The 27,213-nt window shown below is 45.1% G+C and overlaps 1 protein-coding gene across 1 annotated transcript in view; it reads right to left on the minus strand.

Moving 5' to 3' along the window:
• Nucleotides 1-27,213, minus strand: part of CALCR (calcitonin receptor) — a 2,903,406-nt gene that overhangs the window by 1,402,619 nt on the left and 1,473,574 nt on the right. The gene's annotated exons all lie outside the window — the stretch shown is intronic.

The raw sequence follows: 27,213 nt of genomic DNA on the forward strand, positions 1-27,213 counted from the left end.
GTGAATCCATTCACCTTCACCGAAGTTTGAATAGGTATCTATATTGACATTGCACATGTTTAGAAGTACTTTTTGTAATTTATTGATTCATTTAGTTATTGGTTTATTTCTATTTAAAATCAATAATAACAATGTTCTCTTTAGTGGAAATGAGCTGTCAATTAGAGCTTCAAGGATTAGTCTCCTGTGGTAGTTTGAAGGGTAGTGACTTTTCAACTGTTTTTAAATGATTCTGAAGAACTCTACGGTGGAATATGTTTTGTAAAATTATTCTTTTGGATTGCTTTACAGTGGCTATGTTAACATTGGTAGATTTAGTGTTAGGTTCATTAGTAGGTCTGCTTTTGTTAGTACATCTTTTTTTACTTTTAGTTTTTGTAAGAGAGACCTCAACTTTTTCAGTGGTGGCTGGTTTAGTTTTGTTGAGTGAGGTTACTAGCTCTATTGTTTCATGTTTTCTATACATTGTTTTAGAGGTGGATGACTGTATGACTTGCTTTTATTCGTATTTGCTCATTTGTTTCTTTATTTTCTATGGAGTTGCTTTTTAGTAGGCATTTTGTTGTGTCTCTTGGGAAAAAACAAGTTTGGGTTTGAATGTTGTGGAATGTATACGTATGTATTGTGCATGGGTGTGTGGGTGTGATTCAAGAGATTAATAGAGTGCAGTTTGATTGTGAAGTGTCATACTAGGTGTGGTTGGGAAAGTTGTAAGAATAGGAGTCTGTAGAGGTGTGATGGGCTTGGGTTAGTGAGCTAGGGAGTGCTGGTCTGTTTAAATAAGTAGGGACATTATGATATTTTGAGGAAAATAGTGGGTGGTATAATATTGGTGTTTAGATGGGAATGATAAAAGGGTGCAATATAATGAGTACAAGTGAAAAGAAATGTGATTCAAAAAGAATACTCTAGGCTAATATATTGTGGAATTATATTGTTGCAATCAACATGGTACATTGATGTACTTACTTGGTAGGATGTGAAGGTTATTATTTTTTTTGTAGGTATCTTCGACAATCTTCTTTCCTGCAATTGTAAAAGAAAGTTAGTGGGTATATGTGGTAATGGTAAAGTATGTTAAGTAAGTGAGGTTGTTAATTATGAGGGTACGAGGAGTTGTAGGGAAAAATAGTTAATATATTTGTGTCATCAGTGGGGTAATAAAGTGTGTTAACTTTGTTGTTGGACGAATTGGAATATACATAGTTCAATTTTGCACCTTAAAAGGAACAGGGCAAACATGGGTGTGAGGAAACGTGCATATCTAGGTTATTTTTGTGCTGCTGATTTTAATAAAACAAATGCTCTGTTTGTAGTGTAATGTATTTGTGTTGTGTTGCAGTGTTTTTAAAGAATAGGGCAACTGTGGCCTAGTGGTAATGCAATGGCAGATTGTTGTGGCAGCAGTGTTTGGTGTTTTATAGTTGAGGTTGGGAAAGAGTACTTTATATGTAAGGTGAAGAGTTGTATTTAGCTACTTTGGTGGTATACAGATATGTGTGAGCAAATGGAGAATGTCGGCAGTGTAAGGGATGTAATGAGTGAGGTAGGAAAGTGTGACATTTATATGGAATGAAAAATGGAAAATGCTGACCTTTTCAAAATATTTCTTTTTAGGAGCATTTTCATAAAAGTTAAGAAATGCATATGTGCCAGGGGCGCTGTTGCACTTGATGAAGATGGCTGCCTAATCGGGAGCTCCGCTCTGGAGGCACCTTCCTTCTTGCATCCTGCTGAAGTGTGCTGTTCGATTTTGCTCCAACTGTCAGTGCCTACGAGTCGGACATCGGACGAAATCCTGGCCGAACGTGGGGACTGAAATTTTAACCGTAGGACCTTGCGGCCCCGATCCGCTCCTCCTCTCCAGTGGCTCTGGCCGTTGAGCCTGGGGATCTGAGGCCCGGCGTGGAGAGTGGTGTGGTACCCGCTCGACTGTGGCTTCTTTTTTTTAATTTTTCCCCGCCGACACCCACCAAGACCTGAGAGGGAGCAATGGTGGCCGCAGCTACATCTACGCTGACCCCTGCTTCTGGACACCGAAGTGAAGCCCGGACATTGAGCTTTCCACTCCGCCGCCCCTCTGGGGTGACGTGCCGAAACAAATGGCCTTACCTACACTCAGGACCCCGGGCAGCCTGTGGTGACATCTGATTCCAGATACCACACAGCTCCTCTGACGGCCCCGGTAAGTCTCTGAGCCCCCGGTGGCCTGGCATCCTCTCTCCCACAGTGACGCCCCTTTGGGCTGGACCGCCCGCCCCTCCCTGGGAGCACAACCAACGTTACCACCTCCTCCCCGGGCCCCCGGCTGCCGAGATCGGTGGGGGTCCGGTTCTGGGCACAATCCGCCAAATGCTCCAAAGGGGGCACGGGGACCCCGGGTTGCCCGTTCCCAACTACACCATTGGCAGCCCCGAGGTTCTCCCTGGCGAGGTCTGGGGACCTCTCTGACATCCCGTGGCCCCAGGCTCACTCCATACAACTGAACTGTCTACTCCAAGATAACTAGCCACACAGGCCCGTGCTGTGGTGGGTGCGCAGGGTCTGGTGCCCGGGGGCTGAGCTTTTTGTACCCCCCCTTGGGCACACCTCGTTAACCGCAGGCTCAACATCTGGGGGGTAGGGGAGATCATATATTGACCATTGCCGCTCCCGCCGAGACACATCACCTGTTCTCCTTGTAATAGCCGGCTGTCCTCGGACCTGCAGGGCACCCACTAGTGCACCCTACTGGTGTCCTTGGTGGTCACCTCCCTACCAACGCACAGGGCACTAACTACTGACTCCCTGTCCTCCACTGGGACAACTTGCCGCCCTGCATCTGGGCATCATAAGCCTTCCTTCTGTCTCATTCAGGTGCCCCTGGACCAACATCACTACGGCCAACACGTTTTCATGGCTGCCCATAACCTGCTTTTCTCAATCGCCAATCAGGAACTTTAACAACAGCTTCTCCTAGAGCGTCCACTCACCAATCACCTATTACATTCACTTAACTACCGGTTTGGATGGCACACCCAACTCTGGTTGGAAGACGCTCACCTGAGATCCCGCGACTCCTCCGCCTACCGGCGTATTAAACTTCTACAACACAGTCAAGTGCTACGAGACACCTTGGGCACCTGGCCTGACTTCTTGGCTCCCCACCTGTGATCCGCCTTCCTCTTGGGCCGTCTCGGTCCCCCCTCTGCGAGCCTTGGCCTGTGGGTTCACCCCCTGCCGGTGCCATGACCAAAGGAGCAGGGAAAAAACAGTGCTCCATCAACATGTTTGCGAAAACACCATCGAGATCGGCCGAGGGGGCACCGGAACAGGCGCCGACTAACTCAACACCATCTGATCCTGCCGATTCCCAGAGAATGATGGAATATATCTGTGTGGGCTTCACCACACTCCACTCCAAACTCGATGATATGAATGGTACCATATCCTCCATCAAAGCCCACATTGAGAGGACCTTTGGCTGGGTGGTGGAGATCGAGATGAGGGTGAGCACTACCGAGGACGACCTGGGCTCCCTTACCAAGGAGGTATCCTCACTCTCCAGCCGTGTCCTCGAGGTCGAGAAAAAGAACGAGGACCTTGAATCCCGCTCAAGGCGAAATAATCTTCGCATCATCGGAGTTCCTGAAGATGGCATCAAGGAGCTTATGGAGGACTACATCGAGCGCACACTACTAATGCTTCTGGACTCTCCAAAGCGTTCTCCTAAGTTCGCGATAGAGAGAGGCCACCCTGCCCTAACAGCTAAACCTAAGCTGGGCGCACATACACGCCCTATCATAGCCAGGGTTCTGAATTTCCGCGATTGAGATGCCCTCCTCACCTATACCCCGACTTTTCGGTGGCTGTTCAATGGGAGCGCAAGACCTTTCTGGCGGTAAAGAAAAGACTGAGAGACCTGGGTGTCAAATACTTCATGCTATACCCCATCAAGCTAAGAATTGAACAATCCAACCAGGTGTTTTTTTTCACAATCCCATAGGAGGCCTCCAGGTTCATTGATGAAAACTTCCCCGGCTGACCTTCTCCTGCAGCACCTATTCACTACTGTTACGTCACTCTGTTAGTTATGTCTAAGTCAAGATACCTTCCTGTTCTAGTAGCCTGGGAGACTATTTCTCCCAATCATGAGTAAATTATTTAACTATTGTGGGGTGGTGCCGTGCCCATCTACATAAGGTCCTACCTAAATTATGCACAATCTTAGTGTCAGGCACCATGTTTATCCTTAAATTGCCCCCAGTCCGGAGCATCTCCGCAAGGCCAGTTCACAGGCGTTGATGCCATTGGTTTGGAACTGGTTATTAGGGTATGGGGTTATCATTCCTCTGTTTGGGGGAGGGATGTGGGTGGAGGTGGGGGAAGTTGGGTGTATGTTAAAAAAAGCTTGGCATCCACGGAGGAGGTAGAGCACGAGGCAGTGTCGGATCAAGGTCATTGTGTTGGTAGTCAACCGGCGCATCGGCCATGGGGGCCACCATTCTGATGAATGTTAATGTCTAACAAATCCCGCTTTGCCCGCTGAACGCTGCCTGTGGATTCTACTGCTTCTACTGCTTTACAACGTCTGCATTGATGGCAAGGACTTTGGACGTTGGACTTTGATTCCCACAAGGTGAAGATTCACAGCAAGGACATTATACACTATTGCTTAACTATAACTCGAACATGTATAACCTCCTTTTCCTTTATTTAGGCTGTGTACACCACGCCAGTGGGCGTGACTATATAACTGTGAACGTGCGCGCGCACCGGAGAAAGTCCTGTTAAAGTCCAGCTTTGCCGCTTCAGGTTAAGGCAGAGAGAACAGTGCCTAATCTGTATGTTTGGTGGTTTCCACCCGAATGTTGATTTTCATGAGTGTTCTCCAGAGTGTTTAGAATGCCAGAGTTGACTACCTTACCTTTATTTCATCGTAAGTGTATTTCTGGTTGTTTAGCAAAAGGACAATACTAACGGCTATTTTTGTTCTTTTGTCCCTACACACTGAAAACAAACATGCCAGACACTACTGGTGTAGTGTGTAACACTCCGATAATAACTGCAAAACAAAGGAAACTCTCTCGCGTTTCGCAAAATTCTATTACACTTACCCCGATTCTTAGAACCATATTGGCGAACAAAGATATTTGCATGTTCTGTGCAAAACGCAAAGAGTGTATGGTAGATGAAGCTCCATCTGTTCAAACGTTTTCTGGTATGGATTTACAAAATGTGTCTACTCAATTACCTACTAATTCTGATAGTTCCATTCACCTGCACTTTGTTTCTGATACAACTATTTTGGCAAATGCACAATCCGAATCCATATACCCTGATGCGAGAAATCATCCACCCATTACAAATCACTTACCCACAGTAAATGAAAGTTCTATGCATGCACCTGAGTTGGCTGATGTGTCCAATATTTCTATTCACGCAAGTGAAGGGAACATGAGTATATCTCATGAGGATCTTACTTGTGAAGATGCAATAGAAGAACTGATGGGCTCAACAATACATTCTGTACATGATTAATTTTTACTGCCCACGCCACGCCAATGTTTATCGATTAATAACTCATCAAATGTTTTAGATAATCTGTAATAGAAATTACATTGGCTGCTGTAAATACTACAGTAGCCAGTTTATTTAAGTTGTTTGAATCTATTGATTTAAAAATTTCTAATCAAGCTGGCCACATCAAACAAATTGTTGACTGGATAGCCAAACGTTCAGCAACAGATGTGACCACAAAAAAGTGCAAATGTTTTAAATGTTTCTGATGGGTCTGGCTATCCTATAGTTGGGAAAAAAGGCACACGGGGTGAGAGCAGTATCAAACCAGTAATACCATCTTTTGCAAATGTCATCTGCTCAGATATCTCCTCTGTACCAAATATTATAAATGTAAACGACTCTTGGATCAGTCTTGATAGGAGTCCAAAAATGATTTGTCCAAGTGTGAAAGCAGGTTGTACCATTATTGATTCTCAAAATGTTTCCAAAGCACACGGTTTAAAACAAAATGTGCCTAAATCGAAACTCATGCCAAGAAAATGACTCTGAGTCACGCGACAGGCGCAGGTCACTCAATTACCCATAGCGCTGCTTGCCATTTTGCCTTCTCCTTTACAAGTTCCCGTAACTCTACCATTAACAAATTCTCAGAGCGTGACTATTGCGCCAACTGGTACGCCGGTGGTGGATATGAACATGGTTCCCATGTGTATACCAGTTGACTATCCTCCGCTCTCGGAGATTGTTGATTTAATTAAAATAACAGTGGCCACGGCTCCATCGGGAATGTCGGCAGCTCAAGTGTCTTCAATAAGTTTGAGTTGTGTTAGACCTTCTCAAGCTGTACCAAGCTCTAGTAATGCAATTGTCTCAGTAGGTGAACTTGGTGTACGAGATTGCATGGTCTCAATAAAAGCTGCAGTGGATGCGTATATAAATGAACGTGTGGCCCTAGCCTTACCTCCTAATCCTTTGACTGTGCCTAGGAATGATTCTGTCCAAAATAACATCCTGGTTAATTCAAATACGGATGCGATGGTGGGAATACCCAAATTAGCCACTGAGATGCACAATCGATGGAATAAATCCTGTCTGGTCTCTGAAATGAAGCAGACTAAGCCACCAACAAAGCTTACAAGTAAGAATTAGAATTTACGAACAGGGAAACAAGTGTCCAGAAACTCCTTTACAAATTGTCATTCTCTTATTCTAAAATTTAGAGATGCTCCGTTTGAAAAATATGATTTATGCAGGTCAAGCATAGTAACTATTTTTGGGGATGTGAGCAACCTGCAAGATATCGCCTTGTGTGATATTGACCAAGTGGAATTTGTGTGTGACCAAAATTTGGCAATTGTGCATTTGTGGATTAAATATGGATTAGTATTGATCTCAATATGGGAGGTAAAAATGGAATTGTTTAAAATGGGTGTTTTGATTGCTCAGGATCCAGAACGTCTTATAGCAGAATCACAAGATTCCGAACTACCCCAGATACCCAAATCACACACGCAAGGTCCTCATCTAACAATTTCATGCAGTTAGTGAAAATAACTTTTTGCTGACCAAACGCTAGCCTTAATTAATCTATACTGTAACCCTTTGGGACTGGCAGATGACATCTTTTACAAAGACCTGTCTGTGCTATTGGAAGCAGTTGCTTGTGATCAGTCCATCACCGCCACAATGATGGTAGGAGACTTAAATCTTGATTGCATACGTTCAAAGAAAACATTGCAAATGCATGCGAGAACAAGATGGCTCAAATTTGTCGCAAGTCATAACTTGCATATGGCCAATGGATCGATCGTGAGTGACATACCGCCCAAGTCGACATGGGAGAGAGGGATTTCAAATTCTATTATTGATTATGTGTTTGTTTCGGATACTCTTTTACATAGGGCAGTCAAATTTGAAATTCTGACACAAGTGGCTAGTGACCATCACATGCTGACCTTTCTCTGGCAAGGAGACACCGTTCAAAATCTGACAAAGCAACACTGGTCCACCCAAGTATTATCTGTAAATACTGCGAAAACACGTTTGAAATGGTCAAACGCATCTCTTGATGCCTTGAATTTGACAATTCATAATCTAGATCATTCCAAGCATGAGTCTTATACAGACATCTTGCCCTCTTTCGGATCTTTACATCTGGGAACACTTCCTTATGTGCCTAATCATGTTAAATATAATAAGTACATTTATACGAATCTGGCCACAGTTAAATTTGGCTTGGAATGTTCTTCAGAAATAATAGAAGACTTTATAAGAAATCGTCGTCTTCTCGTGCCACGGGGCCGGATGGTTTAAATAATTACATGTTTAAGCTAAATCCATCCAGGTGGGCCAGTATATTGAATAACGTTTATCAACAAATCATCATTTTGAAAACAATACCTACATCATGGAAGTCATCTTTGCTAGTACCGATCTTTAAAAAAGGTGATAGGGGGTCACCTGCAAGCTATCGACTGATAGCGTTGCTAGATGCCCCGGGAAAGATTCTTGCCCGACTGGTCTTGAGAGACTTCTCACGGTGGACGCAGATGTATAATCAACATGATCCTTGCCAAACAGGCTTCATTGCAGGGTTAGGTACAACAGTCAACTTATTAACCCTCAATGCCTTAAAATCTCAGGCACAAGCACCAAAACAGCCAATGTACTTTTCTTTTGTTGACTTGCACTCAGCTTTCGATTCTGTCTCTCGAGTAAAACTGATGGAAAAACTGCGATTGGCAAATTGCCCTGAGACCTTGTGTGACATTATTTACACACTATATTCAACAACTACTATAATGATGCGATTGTCCATACTGGGCCTCTTATCAGCAGCGATTTCGACCTCAAGGGGGCTGAAGCAGGGATGTATCATTGCTTCAGCCCTCTTTAATTTTTTCATCCATGATGTACTACAGGATTTTCTTCAGGTTGACTCTGACTCGCCAAAAATGAATGGCATAATAATTAAAGCTTTGTGGTATGCAGATGACCTGGTGTTGGTCTCCAAAACTCTGGTAGGCCTGCAAAAGTTATTGTCAGCCTTAAGTGCTTATTTCGATGAAAATGAGCTGATAATCAACCTCAACAAGACTCAAATAGTCATCTACGCGCCTAGGCTTACCAGAAGAGCTCTATGTGATTTGAAAATCAATGAAAGAACACTCAAAGTGGTACCCACGTATCTTTATTTAGGTGTCCTGTTCGATGGTATGCCATCAATTGATTCGCATTCTAGGACTTTGGAGCATAAGATCATGACTGCGATCTCGCAGACAAGGATAATACTACATACATTTGGTAAATTTACGATTAGGCCTGCCATTATTTATTGGAGACAAAATGTTCTACCTACAATTCTGTATGGCCTAGAAACCAAAAATATAGTGCAATCCACAGTCTTGCATAAGCTGGAGGCAACATTTTGGAGAGGGGTGTCCTTGAATGCAGAATATCAGTGGAGGTTCTGTGCCTTGTTTTGAAAGCGTTTGACCTACACACGATTTGACAACATATTGGCAACACTATCAGCTTATATGTTGGCATCTGAAAACACATTTGTAAAATTGTGGATCTCATACATTTACAGAATTTCGGCAAAAGCGGATGTAAGTCTGGACACTCTTCTTGTAAATCCGAACAGAGTAAAACTCAAATTATTCAGTGTGGATTGGATTAACACTAGAATTGAGTGCCTCTCTTACAAAGACTTCCAAGTTCTAGCTTTTGAACATAAAAAAACTCATACCGTATTTAAATCAGGCCCCAACACCTCAATTGAGAATGGCAATCTTACGCCTACGATTCAACTTATTACCAACTCGTGACATATTGACTAGAAGAAGGTTGATGAATCCAAAAGAGAACTATTGTAGGTTCTGTGAAGTTACCTCTCTTAAAGAAACCCTCAAACATATCATTACTGAATGTCCTGCATTAATTGATTTAAGAATCAAATACTTCTGGAAACACATGCCATATTTTGGTGCATTACATCCTGAAACCCGATGGTCGGTAATACTATCTACTAAATCCATTAGTATTCACGTTGCAACTTATAATTTATTATCTGCCTTGAATTTAGGCATACATCCAGCCTCAATTACAAATTAAGAATGGAAGGGCATTAAGTGTGGAACAGTTATCTGAGTGATGATGCAAACACTCTATTATGGTGTTTTATGTTTTTATTATGTACATTTTTGTGGTGTGACAATGTGACTGATGCACCGTTAGTCTGTAAATTAAGACAGGCATATTATCATTTATAAGTTCAAAATGAATTGTGATCAGGACTAAGATTCTAATTGCATCCTTTTAAGGTGAACATTTGTATTATTTAAGTCATAGATGATTTCAACTCGATTTAAGTTTGTTTTTATAATGGTGCGTCGACATTTGTGTAACCTATAATTCTTTTTATGTAAAATGATTCAATAATGTGTTAATGAAATTGTTGTCTAATATTGAAAACGTTGAGTTTTCTCAGCTATATTCAATAAAATAAAAAACAAAAAAATAAAAAAATACCTCTGCAATGTTGACTGGGTAACTGCAAGAAAATGAGACAACTGCAACTTCAGGCTGAGCGTCATAGGGTCAAAATCCTCTTTTTACAACAAATACACGCCTGTACTGAACACTGTGAAAAGTTTGCCAGAATGTGGGGCCCTCAAATGATGTACTTTACTAACTACTCCACCCAAAGCCGTGGAGTTATGACCCTATTTCACAGGAGCCGTAAGTTTAATTGCAAGTCTTCACAGATTGACCCCCAGGGCAGATATGTGTTACTCCATGGCACCCTGCAAAATACTGAGGTAGTTCTGTTAAAAATCTACGGCCCCAACATTTGATGACCCAGAGTTTTACTCGCACCTTACGTCCCTTCTAGTCAGCTTCCCTTTAATACCAATCCTTTGGAGAGGTGACTTTAAAACAATATTCAACGTGGACATGGACAGGTCCGGTTCCAGACCCCGTATACTCTCCAAAGCATCCTACACCACACTGACATCTCTTCCCCGACTCGCATTCGTAGATGTATGGAGGCTTCTTTATCCCGACTCCCGCTTCTACTCCTTAAACTCCCCGGTACACGATTCATACTCCAGAATCAATAGATGGCTAGCGTCTGATATACTGATAAGGAATGTAGCTCGTCTAACGATCCTCCCCAGAACCCTCTCCAACCATTCAGCGGTGACTATCACCCTTTCCTGGGGCCCAGACCGCGACCGTATTAGACAATGGAGAATGAAACTTCACTCTCTCCTTGATTCCGTCTTTAGCTCCGAGTTGGAGATGGCCATTGAGGAGTTCTTTGAAATTAACACTGACTCAGTCTCGTCACAGACCACCCTCTGGGAATCATTTAAAGCTTATATTAGGGGTATTGCCCTATCCAAGGAAAATGGTATCCTGGGAGCAATTCGAAAGGATATCGCTGAGAGCGAGGCCACACTTTCCACCCTGGAATCTCAATGTTCATTACATCAAACCCCTGAAATCCTAGCATCCATAGGCACGGAACGCGACACGTTTCGCTCTTCCATGGACCGTGAACAGAAGTTCTTATACAACCCTGGCCTTGCTAGGAAATATGGTGAGGGCGAACGTCCGGGCCGCTTTCTAGCCAGGCTTCTCCGCCGCGAGTTCGGCTCCTCACACATCCCTGGAGTGGAAAGACCCGATGGCTCTCTGGCCACGTCGCTGCAAGACATCAACTCTGAATTTCTAGCCTTTTACAAATCCCTGTAAGCTAACGCAGACAGTGCCCCGACAGCAGAGATTGACTCCTACCTAGACAGTCTTCCCCCCTCGATCTTCTCCCCCAAAACCATCAGTTCTCTCGAGAGTCCATTCCCACCGAGGAATTTTCAAATGCTATAGACTCACTATCGTCAGGCTAATCCCTAGGCTCAGATGGCATTCCAATTGAATTCTACAAACATTTCAAATTGCTCCTACTCTCTCACCTGATGGCACTTTGGGAGGAATCAGTGGAGAAATCAGTGGAGACAGGTAAATTCCCCCCTCTCTCCGTGAAGCCACAATAACTGTTTTACTCAAGCCCGGCAAGCCCCCCACCCAATGCGACTCGTACCGTCCACTCTCACTCATCAACTGTGACGTCAAAATCTACGCCAACTTATTAGCCCTACGCCTGGCACCCTACATGCTGCACATTATTCACCCAGACCAAGCAGGCTTTTCTCCGGGACGCTCCACCTCCCTGAACTTGAGGTGGCTCTTCAACATAATGAGTAGGATCAACCCAAATGTTCACGCAGTAGCTGCCACACTCGATATGCAAAAAGCATTTGACTCTGTATCGTGGAAGTACCTCTGGTGGGTCCTTGAAAAATGCAAATTCGGCCCCTGTTTCCTCAACTGGTTCAGGTTGCTATACTCCGACCCAATTGCCGGGGTCCACACTGAGGACAGATGCTCTCCCCTTTTCCGAATTGCTAGAGGGACGAGACAGGGCTGCCCCTTCTCTCCCCTAGTCTTCACCATAGCGATGGAACCATTTGTGGACATGTTGCTCCAGTCACATGCACATAGAGCCTTGCGAACTACTGGCCAGTCGGACATAGTGTCTCTATATGCTGATGATGCCCTCCTCTTCATTTGCTCCCCCGCCACCAATTTAGCCCCGATATTGGAAGATGTTGTCCATTTCGGGCGCATCTCCGGACTCAAAGTGAACTGCTCCAAATCTACCCTCTTCCCGCTCACTGACTGCACAGGCCCCCCCCCGACACCATGGGGCCCAGTCAAAGTTTACCTATCTTGGTATAGAAGTGGCTCATGGGTCTGAATTGATTTTTGAAGAAAATTATCAAAAATACCTCATGAGCCTTGCAACAAAGACGCTAACTTGGAGTAGGCTCTCGATTTCCATTGCGGGCAGGATAGGGATACTAAAGATGGTGGTATTACCCCAGCTCCTGTACAGGTTCACCAACATCCCACAGTGGCCAGGTGAGGGGTTCTTCCAGGCGTTAACTCTCACTCTTAACACTTTTTTGTTGCACTCGGGCACGGTTCGACTTAAACTTGGGACCTTTGCCACCCCAATGGAGCATGGTGGCTTCGGTGCACCTGATGTTCTCAGTTACTGGCTTGTAGCGCAAGTACAATTTGCTTCGCATTGGTTCAACACATCAGACCCCCCTCCCCATGTCAGGCTCGAAAGACTGGAGGTCAGCGACTGTGATATCCGCTCCCTAGTTATCACACCCATGCCAACAGTCTTAGACTCACTTGACCCGGTAGCTTGCACATCCCTGGCCCTATCTAATACATGGAAACTACTAGGCACTACCCACCCCTTTCATGGTAACCTACCATTATGGAACTTCCTCTCGGAGGTCCCACATGTACCACCACTCATCATGCGCCGATGGGCTGAGGCAGGATATGAACTGATCCGGGACATCTTTGAACAGGGTAACTTTGTGGAATGGTCAGAACTCCCATCATCCCTGAGACGGAAACCATCCGCATGGCTCCAGCACTCATCTCTCCGAAAAATCCTTAAACGCAAATACCCCACTTTCCCGGCGATACCACCAGATGATCCTATAGTCGCAGAGCTAGCTGCTTCCACTCTCTTGAGGGATAAGGTATCCAGACTCTATTCTCTGGTCCAAGCCAGATCTGCCCCTGCATTCATCAAATTGAGACATGCATGGGAGGACGACTTTGGGGTGGAGGTGACAGATGAACTTTGGGCCCTTATGTGTGCATGCATTCATGGGGTAATCTTCAATACCCGCTTCAAGAGGATTCAGTTTAAGGTGCTCCACAGATATCACTACACCACGAACAGACTACATCATATGTCGAATGACCACTCGCCAAGATGTCCCAGGTGTGGCTGTGATAACGCTGTCTATATCCACGTGATCTGGTCCTGCCCCCGTCTCGCCCAGTTTTGGAGTGCAGTTTGCTCCACCATGTCAACTATTCTTGAACACCCCATTACTCCATCTCCAATGAGGTGTCTCTTCCATGACTTTCCTGATCTTCGCCGGGACACCAAAAAACTGCCTGGCCTCTGCATGCTATTCGGAGTATGCTCCATTTTACTCTGCTGGCTCCAGCCTACACCACCCACCCACGCACAGTGGCTCAGGGCGGCCACATGGATCTCAGATACTGAAGAATCCTGGGCTGGGCAACAGCCAACTCACTCTAGGCCCAGAGACATTTGGTCAAAGTTTTGGTCCTATATGACCTCCACGGATGCTGCTTCACACACTGAATCTCCATTCCCCCCAACCCCCGCTCCGCCTCTTGAATTACTGTCTCTCCAGCCCCGCATCCACTCTGCATGTATCCCCCTTGTTCATCATTAAGTTGTACATTGGCTCTATGTACTTGTAATGCCTGCACTGCTTCTGATCTGTACTTGCCTTGATAGTTGCTCACCTGTTCGTTGTGCTACCAAGCTAAATAAATACAAGTTTAAAAAAAATACGTGTCTGGGTTTGCTGTTGGTACTCTTGTTCAGAGGAGAATTGCTTAGCATTTCGGTGCTGAACTGCCCCAGGGCAGGACAAAGACTGACATGTTTGGGATATTTCTTCTCTGTGAAAGATAGTGAGCTAAAGACTCTGGGTAAGGCTCTTGTAACCAGGACTCATGTCTGGCAGAGAGTCTCCCCCCTTGTAATCTGCTTAAAAAAAAATAGGAGCTCTGTGTGTCACTTATTTCTAAAAGAAAATAAAAGCAGATGGAAAAGATTTCTAGACCATTTTTAATTGGCACTCAGTGTTTTTTTTTACATAATTCAAAAGTTCCTAAAAGTCATTACTAAGTTTAAACAATTTTGCAGACAACATCATGATTTCATTATATACAGTTGGGCATAGGGCTTCTCTTTGTGATCCTTGGGATTCTCCATACTTAAATTAGGTTGTTTCTTCATGTAAACTATGTACTACTATAAGAAACAAGACATTATTATTTCACTGAGGTCGGTAGAAATTACAATATTTCTTTATATTAAACCATGTATTGCTTACCAGTAGAAAGGTTACCATCACTAATTTCTTCTGTAGGAAAATGTCCTCCCAATCACTCAAGTGTGTTTACCATTTCTGTTAAAATTTAAAAATATTAATATTTCCTTACAAGAAATCTCTACATAATAAATGGTAATAATAAAGAAAGAAATACAGGGTACTTACTGTTCGGTGAGATATTGTTTTTGAATAAGCACTTCATGTAGGTGCGTCTATATATGAACAGTTGAACTGAACTGATAATATGAGGTGTACAGTCATGGTTTATGCTTGGTATATTCCATTATATTGTGTGATAAATAAGAACAAATATGTACATTTTGAAAATATCATTTGTACAAAAAGATATATTTGCGTGTGGTAAACATAAGTAATGTTGTTTTATTGTTTTATATATATCTGTTTGTTGGTTGAAGTGTAGAACATTTACTGTTGTCCCCTGTGCTTCTGGCTTTTGTGAATGCTACCTACTGTCCATGGAACCTCTGCACTGTCCGGGGACTCTACAGCTGCTACATTGGGAGTGAGTATAATATAAGGAACTTGCAGCAACTTAAGGGTGCACTGGTAAAAACCTATGAAAATCACTGAAAAAACATTGTGAAAGGGACATTATGGTTGCAAGTAAAAATTGAAACACCCTTGAAATTCGCCAGTTATGGTAAGCTAATGAACCATAAATCATGTCACCACCATGCACTGCTAAGACTAACAACCAGGACATCACTGATGACATCACATATCTGGGCCACTTGTTTTCTCGCAGGGTGGTTTTTCGTGGCATTTCTTATCGCATTTTTTTTTTTAAACCCATCACATTTTTTTAGAAAATGGGGGGGGTTGAGGGGGAACCCGCCCCCAAAAAGAATGTAAAAAAAATGTGAGGGTTTTTTTCGTAAAAAAAATTGCAGTAAAAAACCACACGAAAATAAATCCCACAATGAAATGACATGGAACCTTGTTTTTGTTCACTGACATATTTAGGCCAGGTGGTTTTGTTCACTGACAGTCAGAATATGAACATTGAAATGGTGCTATAATTCTGGACGTTAACCTTCTCATATGTTTAAAGTACTTTCCTTAGGGTTTGGTCTGAGCTCATGGTGTACATACATGTGGCAATAAGCAGGCCTTAAACACACAATTCATTTGTAAAAGAAAAAAGAGAAGACAAAGAGAAAAAACTAAATGTGCATAAAATTGTTGGAAAGGACTGTTTTATTTGGCATTTTCATCGTGCTGCCATTTTTTGAGCTTTTTAATACCTGGAGCTGCCTTGCTATTTTGAAAGCACAAGTTTTTCCCACTATTGCCTGCTTATTTGACTGTTTGTTGGCCCTTCCAAGATGGCCACCATGGTTTTCTTTTGTTGTGTAGGCAGGCTGTGCTGAACCACCTCTCCCTGTGCTGCACTCCCATTGGTTGCTGTGTGTTTTCTTCCATCCAATCAGGAACCGGCAGGCTTTAGCTGGCCCTCTCATCAAGGCCCACTGGCTGGAACTAGTTTCTTTCATCTGCTTCTCACTGAGAGTGAGGTCCTGTTTCCACCCTCCTGGCCATCTGTTGTTTTCCTGCACATGTGGAGTTTGTGCCTGGCTGCTGACCATTTCAATAGGTAGGTGCACTTTCTGTGCATTGCTGCACCTCCAGGGGAATTATTGAACCTGAAAAATCGAAATTGGGAAGAAAAAAAAGAGAAGGAAAAGAAAAAAAGAAGCCCCACTTCTAAAGCCCACTTCTAAGGCCCACTTCTAAGGCCGCTGTCTGCTTATTGTCCGCTTCTGGAACGCTAATTCCTCCATGCACCTTAACCACAATGATGCTGCCACCTCACTCCTCTAAGAAATCCGGACTGCCTAGACTTTGCCTCCTCCAGAACTATGAGTTAGTTCCCTCCTTACGGACTCACTCCTACCGCCTTTGACTATCAATGTTCTTTCTGCTTGTTACTCCCATGTTGTCATCCTGATGTGCAGTGCTTCCTAAAACCATTTGCTAACATCTGATTCCAAGATTCAAAAGTCAAATCTTGCTGTTTTTGCTTTGTGCTAAAAAGTCAAATCCTGCTGTTTTTGCTTTGTGCTAAAACGTCAAATCTTGCTGGTTTTGCTTTGTGCTCAAAGTCAAATCTTGCCGTTTTTGGTTTGTGCTAAAAAGTCAAATCCTGCTGTTTTTGGTTTGTGCTATAAAGTCAAATCTTGCTGTTTTTGCTTTGTGCTAAAAAGTCAAATCTTGCTGTTTTTGCTTTGTGCTAAAAAGTCAAATCCTGCTGTTTTTGATTTGTGCTAAAAAGTTTATTTGCTTGTATACTGTTGCTTCTCTGTAACTTGCAAGCCCAGTGACCTCACCACTCTCTTTTGTCCCACACCTACCTGCCTTAGCCCCCCCTCTCCTCCTCCCTCCTGGCCTCTACCACTCAACTCCTCCTCCTCTGTGACCTCAATATACATTTAGACTCTCCTTACTCCTCATATGTACTCTTCCGTGACCTCTGTGACTCCCTCTCCCTGTCCATCCACCCCTCTGGCTCGACTAACTCTGCAGGGCACACACTCAATGTCTTGTTCTCCACTGACCTCCCCCTCTCCATCCCTCTGACCATTCTGTTGACTGCTACAAAGGCAATACCGACTCTCTGTCCTCACCAAGAAGAGAGTCCACATTCAAGCTTGTGTCTCTGCGCCATCAAACAACTCGGCCAAACTCTTTAAAATCTGCAAGGAGCTGGCCAACCCAGCTGCAGTCTCTACCCTTCCTGTTGCCTCCCAGGCTCTTTACAATGCCCTTGCCTCTCACTTCATTTAAAAAAAAAAAACAGGACATCCTGTCCACCCTCTCCATCCACATCCCTCCTCTCCCCTCTCCATCTGTGCTTTCTGACCCAGCGTGAAAAACACCCCCCACCATCCTTCTCGTCCTTTCCTCTTTTCTCCCGTGACGAGGTTGCTAGACAAGTCCGATCTATGAAAACCTTGTCAAAAAAGGTTCATCCGTGCTCCTCTAAAACCATCAAGGACCACATTGACACCCTCGCTCCGACCCTTGCTGATTTTTGCAACCACTCCTTTGCCTCAGGATCCTTCCCCTCCCCTCTGAAGCACTCCCTTGTCCATCCTCTTCTCAAGAAACCTGCAGCTGATCCTTCTTTTCCAGCTAACTATCGCCCAATTTCCATTACTCCCTTTCTGGGCAAACTCCTGGAAAAGTTGCCCATCTCTCAGTTTAACCTTCATTGAAATTCTGTTGGCTGTCTCTATGACCACCAGTCTGGCTTCAGAGCTGCCAGAAGCACGGAATCTGCTCTCCTGAACATCCGTGAAGATCTGCTCTCCAACTTGAATTTAACATTCCCTCTGTTCTCATCCTCCTCGATCTCTCTTCTGCCTTTGACACGGTCAACCATACTATCCTGCTCAACCGTCTCCGTGAAAACCTGGGTATCACTGATCAGGCTCTGTCCTGGCTGACCTCTTTCTCATCAGATAGACCCTCCCAGGTCCAACGTGGGTCCTTCCTTTCATCTATCTTCCTCTCTACCTGTGGTGTTCCTCAATGGTCTAACCTCTCGCCCTAGCTTTTCAACCAATACCTGGCAACCCTCGCCCACTGCATTGCCACTTTCTTCTCAAATTTCCAGTGCTATGCTGACGACTCAACACATTTTCAGGGTGCCCTCTGCCACCTCCTCTCCCTCTCTCATCTCTGATTGCCTAACTGCCATTCAAGATTGGTGTGCCGCCAATGATCTTTTTCTGAATGCCAGCAAGACGGAGATCCTCCTCATCGGCACACCTTCACCATCCTTTCCCCTCACTCTCTGGCTGGCCTGCATTGGCCCTCCTCCTACCCTCACCTGCGAGGCTAAGGACCTTCAGGGTCATCTTAGACTCCACCTTTTCCATCTCCACCCACATCTCTGAGGTCTCTAAAAAGTCACATTTCCTACTGGACCAACTCAGAGGTACTCTGCCTTTCCTCTCCTTACCCCAGAAGCTCATGATATCCCAAGATCTGGTTAACTCTAGGTTGGACCATTGTAACAGCCTCTTTCTAAATCTACCTGCCTCTACTCTCCGCCCTCTGCAACTAATCCAGAACAGGACTGCAAGACTTGTCCTTGGCCTCAAGCCCTGGGATCGTATCTCTCTAGCTCTGAAATCTCTCTATTGATTCCCAGTGGATGCAAGGATTAAATGCAAAACCCAAAGGCATTGGCCACAAGGCTTTCTGGGTCCTGGGTCCAAAATACCTTCAGTTATCCGTCCACATATACCTCCCCTCTCGAGCTCTTCGCTCCTCTACCTCCAACTCCCGCAGGGTCAGTCGTTTTTCAAAGAAACGAGCTGGGGGTAGATCTCTGTCTTTGGCTGGGGCCTCCCTCTGGAACAGCCTCCCTGCCACTCTAAAACCTAAGGAGAACCATCTCTGGTTCCGGAAGCACCTCAAGACCTTCCTCTTTTCTTCTGCTTTTGCTCTCCCCTCCCCTGCTGATCTGTTCTCTCTTGGCACTGTGCACCTGGCCGCCCTCTGTTCTCCGGGCCCAAGTACCTGCTCACCCTGCCACCCTCCCGCACTGCCTGCGGGCCACCCCTTGCCCTGGGGTCTGTATCTGTACCCATAGAGCCCCCCTTGTTTTTTCTTCCTGCACTTATCAGACCTACCCTGTCTGCTCCCTTAAACCTAGCACTTGCAAATTGCTGGCTGCACTACCACTGTTTGCTGCCTTTATTATTTATTTATTTATTGTTATTTATCTGTTTCTCCTCTTCTTCGCACTTTCAACTTCTCCCCCCTTCATGCACTTTTCCCCTCCCCCTCTCCCATGCACTTGCGCTTTCTCAATGTTACTTGCCTAGAAAGATCACTGTTTTGTTCTCCCCTGTTCCCCTCCCTTGCCTTGTCGTGCTCTGAAACACTTGTGTACGAGCGTGATAGAAATACAATATCAATCAATCAATCAATGTACATAATAATGAACTTTAATGTTATTGACATTTTCTAGTGATGTTGTTTCTTTCTTCCTGCTACTGATTTGTATCCATTGTGGGTCTTTACGTATTGTTTGTAATAACACAAGTATGTAGTAAGTCTTGCATTGTTAGCAAATTATTCCATGTGTAACATTACTCATAACTCAGATAGGGTAGAATTTATTGGTTTATTACCAGATTACAAATGTTGTAATTATGCAGTGCATGCTTCAGACATTGCCTAAGTGTATGTATGATCAGGTTCCTGTATTAATAACAACACTCCATATAACGTTTTGTTTAGATGAGTACATTGATTAATACATTACGTAGGTCATAATAGGTCCCCCAATAACCCCTGACAATCTTGTTACCAACACGTAGGGACTTTTCATAAAAAAAATAATTTTACATGTGATGCCATCAGTGTTGTCATCGTTGATGTCCTGGGTTGGGTGTTAGTCTTAGCAGTGCATGGTGGCGACACGAGTTATGGTTGATTGGCTTTCCATAACTGGCGATTTATTTTTATTTTTATTTTACTTGTAACCATAACGTCCCTTTAACAACGTTTTTTTCACTGAATCCCATAGGTTTTTATTAGTGCAAATTAACCATGATGCCCCTTTAGCAAAGGTTTTTCAGTGAATTTAAATATGCTTACTTGGATTCTACATTATTATTATCACTTTTTTTGTTTCTCCTGCTATATATGTACTTGGATTCTTCATTAGTATCACCTGTTTTCTTTCTCATGCTATGCCTACTAATGCTTCATAGGCCAAGTCCTATGTTGATTTACTTATATTATGTGACTATGTTAATATGTTCCCTTATTTTGTATTGTCAACTCGGTTTCATAACCATGTTTCTTGCACTATTGCATGAACTTTATACTCCTGCTTGTTATATCCTGGTTGTTCATATTTCGATAATCCGAATAGAAATTCAATAAACAAAATAAAAAAGGAATAATGTGAGGTGAGAAGCAATACATGCATAGCATCTCATCATTAAGCATTCCAAATAGGGCTATTCATCACCAATTTGTGTACCAATGACTAAATTGTACAGCAAAATAACTAGCACCATATCATTTAGAACTTTGTATTCAATCTGAGAGGTAAAAACAGTGTTTACTAGAGATGCAAAGAAGTTGTGTGAATCAAACTGTGAGTAACATTATTGTAGTGACTTCAAAACCTAGCTATCGTACAATAAATCAGTATAGATGACCAAGGAAATCTATGAGCGCCACATTAAGCCGCCGCCGAGTGAAGGCCGTGAGCTAAGGCCAGGATCACTCTCAGCTGCTCCGCTGTGAGTGCCCCCTAACATGCAGCAACATCATCCTGATGCCCGCACCTTCTTCGACCCTGAGGCCGTTCCCTTTGTCTGTGTCCACGAGGAGGCCCGAAACAAACTGAAAATGGCCGCCGCATCCATCGCCATGGAGACCAATCAACAAACCCTGCAGGAGCTGCCCTATAGGCCGCCACACCTCTGCAGACCCTCCCCTCCTGCTTTAAATGGAGGGGAGGCACGCCACGTGGCAAAGCCGCCGAGTGAAGGCGTGAGCTAAGGCCAGGATCACTCTCAGCTGCTCCGCTGCGATTGCCCCCTAAAATGCAGCAACATCATCCTGATGCCCGCACCTTCTTCGACCCTGAGGCCGTTCCCTTTGTCTGTGTCCACGAGGAGGCCCGAAACGACCTGAAAATGGCCGCCGCATCCGTCGCCATGGAGACCGATCAACAAACCCTGCAGGAGCTGCCCTATAGGCCGCCACACCTCTGCAGGCCCTCCCCTCCTGCTTTAAATGGAGGGGAGGCGCACCGCGAGGCGAAGCCGCCGAGTGAAGGCCGTGAGCTAAGGCCAGGATCACTCTCAGCTGCTCTCCGCTGCTCGACAACAAGTTTGTTGCCTGCTACCCAAGGTAAGGGTAATGTCTCTACCGGCGTCATCACTGCCACTCGACCCCCTCACTTTACTCTCAGAAACAAGTGGCTCAGCATGCGCTCGCTTCTACACCCCCCTCCTCCCTCCTTCACCCTACCTAATGCCACAGCAAGGCTGGCGCGCCTGCGAAACAGGCTCCTAAGCCCGGCTCCCAACCTTACTGCTGCCTCCATATGCTCCACGCACGGTGCCACGTTCAACACGCCAAGCCCCACCGCAGGATCGCTCTTGACGCTGGCTGAAACACCCCTTCATCACCTATCATCAACACTGCCACGTCTGAAGCAAAATTGCCCCAAAAATGCTGAAGTGCACAATATAACACCCCAACTTTTACCGTCTGTCATGACCACTACCAAACTGCCCTGTGATGTTGGAACTGTATCTGTGCCCATTGTTATTACCACTACCAAACTGCCCTGTGATGTTGGAACTGTATCTGTGCCCATTGTTATGACCACTACCAAACTGCCCTGTGATGTTGCTACTGTATCTGTGCCCATTGTTATGACCACTACCAAACTGCCCTGTGATGTTGGAACTGTATCTGTGTCCATTGTTATGACCACTACCAAACTGCCCTGTGATGTTTCTACTGTACCTGCACCTATTGTTCTGACCACCACCAAACCGCCCTGTGTTATCCCACTGCCCCATCATGCCCCCCTTCCTATCACCCCCTCAGCTTTCCCACTTAAATGTGCCATGATCAAATGATGGTCCCTACCAGCACATGCCTTGGATGTGCACGAATTGATAGACAGTAACATCCTTGACCTACTGTTCCTCGGCGAAACATGGTTGTCCAACACCTCTGGCCCAGCCCTCTCCCTCGCAATACCACCTGGTTTCAGTATCTATAGACAGGACCGCCTCACCCAAAGAGGGGGCAGGGTAGCAGTCATAGCCAGAGAATCACTAGCCATTCGGATGATTCAAGGGAACCTTGATCCGGCCACCGACTATCTCCTACTCAAGCTCCAACTCTCTCATAACTGCACTCTCACCTTTCACCTCGTCTATCGCCCCCCTGGCCCCTCCAATGACTTTCAGGACGCCATTACCCACGCATTGTCTGATAACCTAAAGAAATCATCCAAAATCCTGCTTCTAGGCGACCTCAACCTCGGCCTGAATGACCCAAGTGACTCACACGCAAAGGCCCTCCGCAAAGCCCTCTCCACTCTGGGCTTCTCCCAAACCATCTCCAGCCCTACCCACTCTAAAGGTCGCACCTTGGACTGGTTATCTCACCATAACTGCTCCATCAGCCAACCTGTGATCTATCCTGTTCCATGGTCCGACCACCATTGCATCCAATTTGACATCATCACTACCAAAGGGCCTACCTTACCCACCACTCCTCTACCGGCCACACTCGCACAAAGCTTCAAGCAGCTCACTCATGACAACCTAGCTCAACACCTTTCGGTGCCCGCCCTACTGCACCCATTCTCCAATGACCCAGAAACACTGGCCGATGACTTCAAAAGGGCCATCACCCAAGCCATTGACACTGTGGCCCCACTCACCCTCAAAAAAGCCAAAACAGTGAAGCATACTCTAATGCATGGTTTTCCCAAGAACTCCTGCAGTTGCGCGCAAAAAAGAGAGCTGCCCTCAAGTCATGGAGCAAATCCCCCTCAGAAAACACCAAGGCTGCCTTTAAAGCACTGTCCAAACAATACAAAACTGCCATCACCACTGCTAAAGCCTCCTCCTTTAACACGAGGATAGCCAATGCTAAATCAGGGACAAGAGAAATAGTCTCTATCTTCAGGGAGCTGGAGACTCCTTCCACACCCCCTTCTTCTCTCCTCATGGATAAATCCTGGTGTAACACAATCTAGTCAGCTATGCTGAACAAGCTTGAAACTTTGCAGGCAAAGTTCATCGCTCATCAAAAAGCTCTGGCCATCCTCATAGCCAAGAATCACAATAACCCACCTCCACCTAAGACCATCCCCAGTTGCTCCCCGGTGTTTGACTTTAAAGACATGAGCGAAACAGAAGTCATCACACTTCTCCGGTCTATCAAACCATCAAATTGTAAAGGAGATGCCTGCCCAGCACAGGTCATCAAGGACTGTGCACCCTCCCTAGCCCCATTTATCATAGCATTCATCAATGCCTCCTTCCGGTCCGGCCATGTTCCCCTTGGTCTCAAAGAAGCGTGGGTTTGTCTGCTGCTTAAAAAACCCTCCCTGGACCCTACCGTCCCGGGTAATTACCGGACCATAACCACTGTCCCCTTCCTCTTAAAAATCCTGGACAAAGCAGCCTACCTGCAAGTTCAGAAATTCCTTGAAGAGAACCATCTCCTTGGCCTATGGCAATCAGGGTTCAGACCTCGGCACGGCACAGAAACTGCCCTCCTTGACCTGAAAAACCAGATCGATGACCTCAGAGACGCAGACAAACCTGCACTCCTACTGCTCCTAGACCTCTCTGCTGCGTTTGATCTAGTTGATCACTAGACCCTTTGCCACCACCTTTCCACAGCAGCAAACTTTTCGACCAAGGCATGCAAATGGATTACTTCATTTCTGCAGGACAGAGCAATGAGGGTTTTCTCTGACTCCTTCTGTGCAACTCCCAGCACCATCAAATGCGGGGTTCCACAAGCCTCCTGTATTGCCCCCACTCTATACAACCTCTTCACCAGGCCACTATTCAAAATCCTGGATGCCCTGGGAATCTCATATACAAACTATGCAGATGACACCCAGGTGCTCATCCCCCTCATGGGTGATTACCAATCTGACACTAACACCCTCAGCTCCATCTATGCGACTATCCAATCATGGATGGCAGAAAACTGGCTCTGTCTCATCAGTGAGAAGACTGAGCTTCAACTGGTAGGCTCCCCCTCCACCCTGAACAAACTTGACCAACTATACTCCTCCTTCACCATTGATGACATCCCTATCACTGTCTCACAATCAATTAAAACACTGGGTGTATACCTGGAACCTAACCTATCTATGGACAGACAGGTCAACGCCATTGCATCCACCTCTGCCCACCACTCCAAACTCATCAACACAATAAGACCCTTCCTGTCACAACAAAATTGCCTTACCATTGCCAGGGCCATAATCGGATCCAGATTGGACTACTGTAATGCCCTCCTGGTAGGCACCTCAGCTAAGAATCTTGCTAAACTACAAATTGTTAAGAACAATGCGGTCAGGGCTGCTACTGGACTCTCGCGTAGGGATCATATTTCTGCACTTAGAAGGCAGGTCCACTGGCTACCAGTCAAAGAAAGGATCATATTCAAAACCCTTGCCCTGACACACAAGTGCCTTCATGAACAGGCACCCCCTACCTGGCACAGAGAATCTCTAAACCCCCTTCCTCCAGGCCTACCAGAACCCCCTACTCCAACTTGATTGCTATTCCTAGAACACGCAAAGCCCGGGCTGGCGGCACCAGTTTCCCAACTATGGCAGCCACCCACTGGAATTCACTCCCCCCTCACATTAGGACTATTGACTCCCATGCGGCCTTCCGCAAGGCCATCAAAACCAGTCTCTTTGTATGACTTGCATTGTGCAACCGCAATCCCTGCAATGTACCATGATCTAAATATGTATGTAAGCCTATACCATGCATTGTATCGTCACTAAGTATATCTACCTGGGCGGCTTCACTGTAACCCTTAAGCGAGCCTTCTTTGAGAACTGCTATAGCGCCGCGATGCCTGTGGGCTGTAGTGCGCTCTAAAAATGCAAATACATAAATAAATTAAAGAAACGGTGCCAAGAGCAGACTCCCGACAATGTGGTGCTTATAAAGGGCTGCATGTGCTAAGCATGCAGCCCTTGTACGATTATGTATTGTTGTGTATTGTTAGAGATCCTTTGTATTAGAAAATAAATGACAATAAAAACACAGGCAAAGTATTACTTTTGTTTTGGCGGCAAGTGAGGCCACTTCTGCAATGTTTCAAGTTTTATGTGAAAAAATCTAGGAACTGGTGTAATGTAATGTGAAGATGGTTTCTGCAGCTCATTTTTGGTTTGTGGCGGCCTCTGCCCTTTGCAAAGCAAGGAACGAGGTTATTGTTAGTGAGCTGGAGAGAAAGGTGGATGCAAATCCTTCTGGTAATGCCTGGAGGCTGGAAGTAGCCACGTTCTGAATGTCTGCCTCTTCGTGGTTAGTGGTGTAAGGATCTAGTAATCTGATGGTGGGGGAGGGGCTGAGATAGGGCTAGAGAAGGGAACCATTACTCTCTTGAGGTGGTATCTTTGTAGGCAGCTCCCTGGCATCCGTAAAGTGAAATGAAAACATGTGAGTCGTTAGTGGGGAAGGGAGATGTGAATGGCTTGTGGTTTAATGAGAGAGAACATATGCTTCAAGAGTATTGATTTGCACTGATACAATATTTGGTTGACATCTCTGGTATTGATAGGTTCTTGCCCGGTCCTGATTCTCGTGTAGGCGCAGTGAGTATACAAAATAGCATGCTTAACTGGGCCTTTTGATGTCGCTCAGGTACCATGCTTATTCTGAAGTGGTCCTGGTTGTCGGTGCAGTGTACAACACAGAAGTGTTGAAAACTCTGTGCAATCTGTCATTTTTTAGAGTTTACGGTCGATTTACAAGTTCTTTGCAGCATTTTTGTTAAATAGCATGAAAATCGCAATTTAATGAAGGTTCTGCCAAGAACAACCTTCCTGGCACCATGTCTCTTATGGGAACTATTCTGAATGTTTTTTGTTTTCACGAATCGAGGTAATAATGGCATGGAATGAGCATAGAGCGGGCATGGATGTGATGAAAGGCTGGCGGGGAGGAAAACGGAAGCTAGTTTATGACACAGAGAAATCATGTCTAATGTACTGATATACATTAGAATACAAAGCAAAACCTGGAAAGGCTGAGCAACGCCATACTCGTGTGTATCTTGAGCGAGAAAGAGACAACGCGATAGACAGGGAGAATGGAGGGGGAAGGGACAGACGATAAGAGTGAAAGGAGAGGAAGAGGGAGAGACCATGGGGGAGGGGAAGAGAAGGGGTCAGTAGTGTTTTACAAAATAGAATAAACAAAGCAAATGTGGAGATGGAAAACCAGGACATGCTGTAAATGTTTGGCACATGCTTTGGGGAAAAAGTGGGCCGCCAAGGGGTAAGGTGCACATAAAGCTGCAGATGTTTCTAGCATGTAATGCACTGGGTTAGTGCCTTTTGGCATCCACAGCTCTTTATTGTAGATGTGAGGGTGCCCTTACCTGGTTTCACTGATACAAAATAGCTAAAGTGAAGTAAACAGAGGAGCCATATATATACGATCATTTTACACTTTTGCAATGTGGAGGAGTGACGCCAGAATAAACATACACACTATTTCCTAAATTGGCGGTTGACAGGCTGGTTTTCAGTCAATCCTAGCAACCAGCGCACAGGTTTGCAAAGTGCAGTTTTCTGCGCTCCCACAGAAAAATACGATATGATGAGAATAGGTGTTAATTCCCGAAAGTGGATGTAAATGTTAATATGTTTTTTTTTGGAAATGAACACCTCGTTCAGAATTGGGCCCTGACTCAACCAGAATCGTGCCCTGACTCAACTAGGTCCCATCTTCCATAATGTTTGGATGTTGCATTGTGTGCAGGCTGGCGTCATATTTCTGGCACATTTATGTAATCCATTATTGCAGATGCTGCTAATAGGAATGCTTTCCTATCAGATCCACATAGCGACATAAGGCCTCATTACGGTAACGGCAGTAACCCT

This window comes from Ambystoma mexicanum, chromosome 2q, assembly GCF_040938575.1.
Source record: "Ambystoma mexicanum isolate Mex_15411 chromosome 2q, UKY_AmexF1_1, whole genome shotgun sequence".
In the NCBI taxonomy this organism is placed as follows: Eukaryota; Metazoa; Chordata; class Amphibia; order Caudata; family Ambystomatidae; genus Ambystoma; species Ambystoma mexicanum.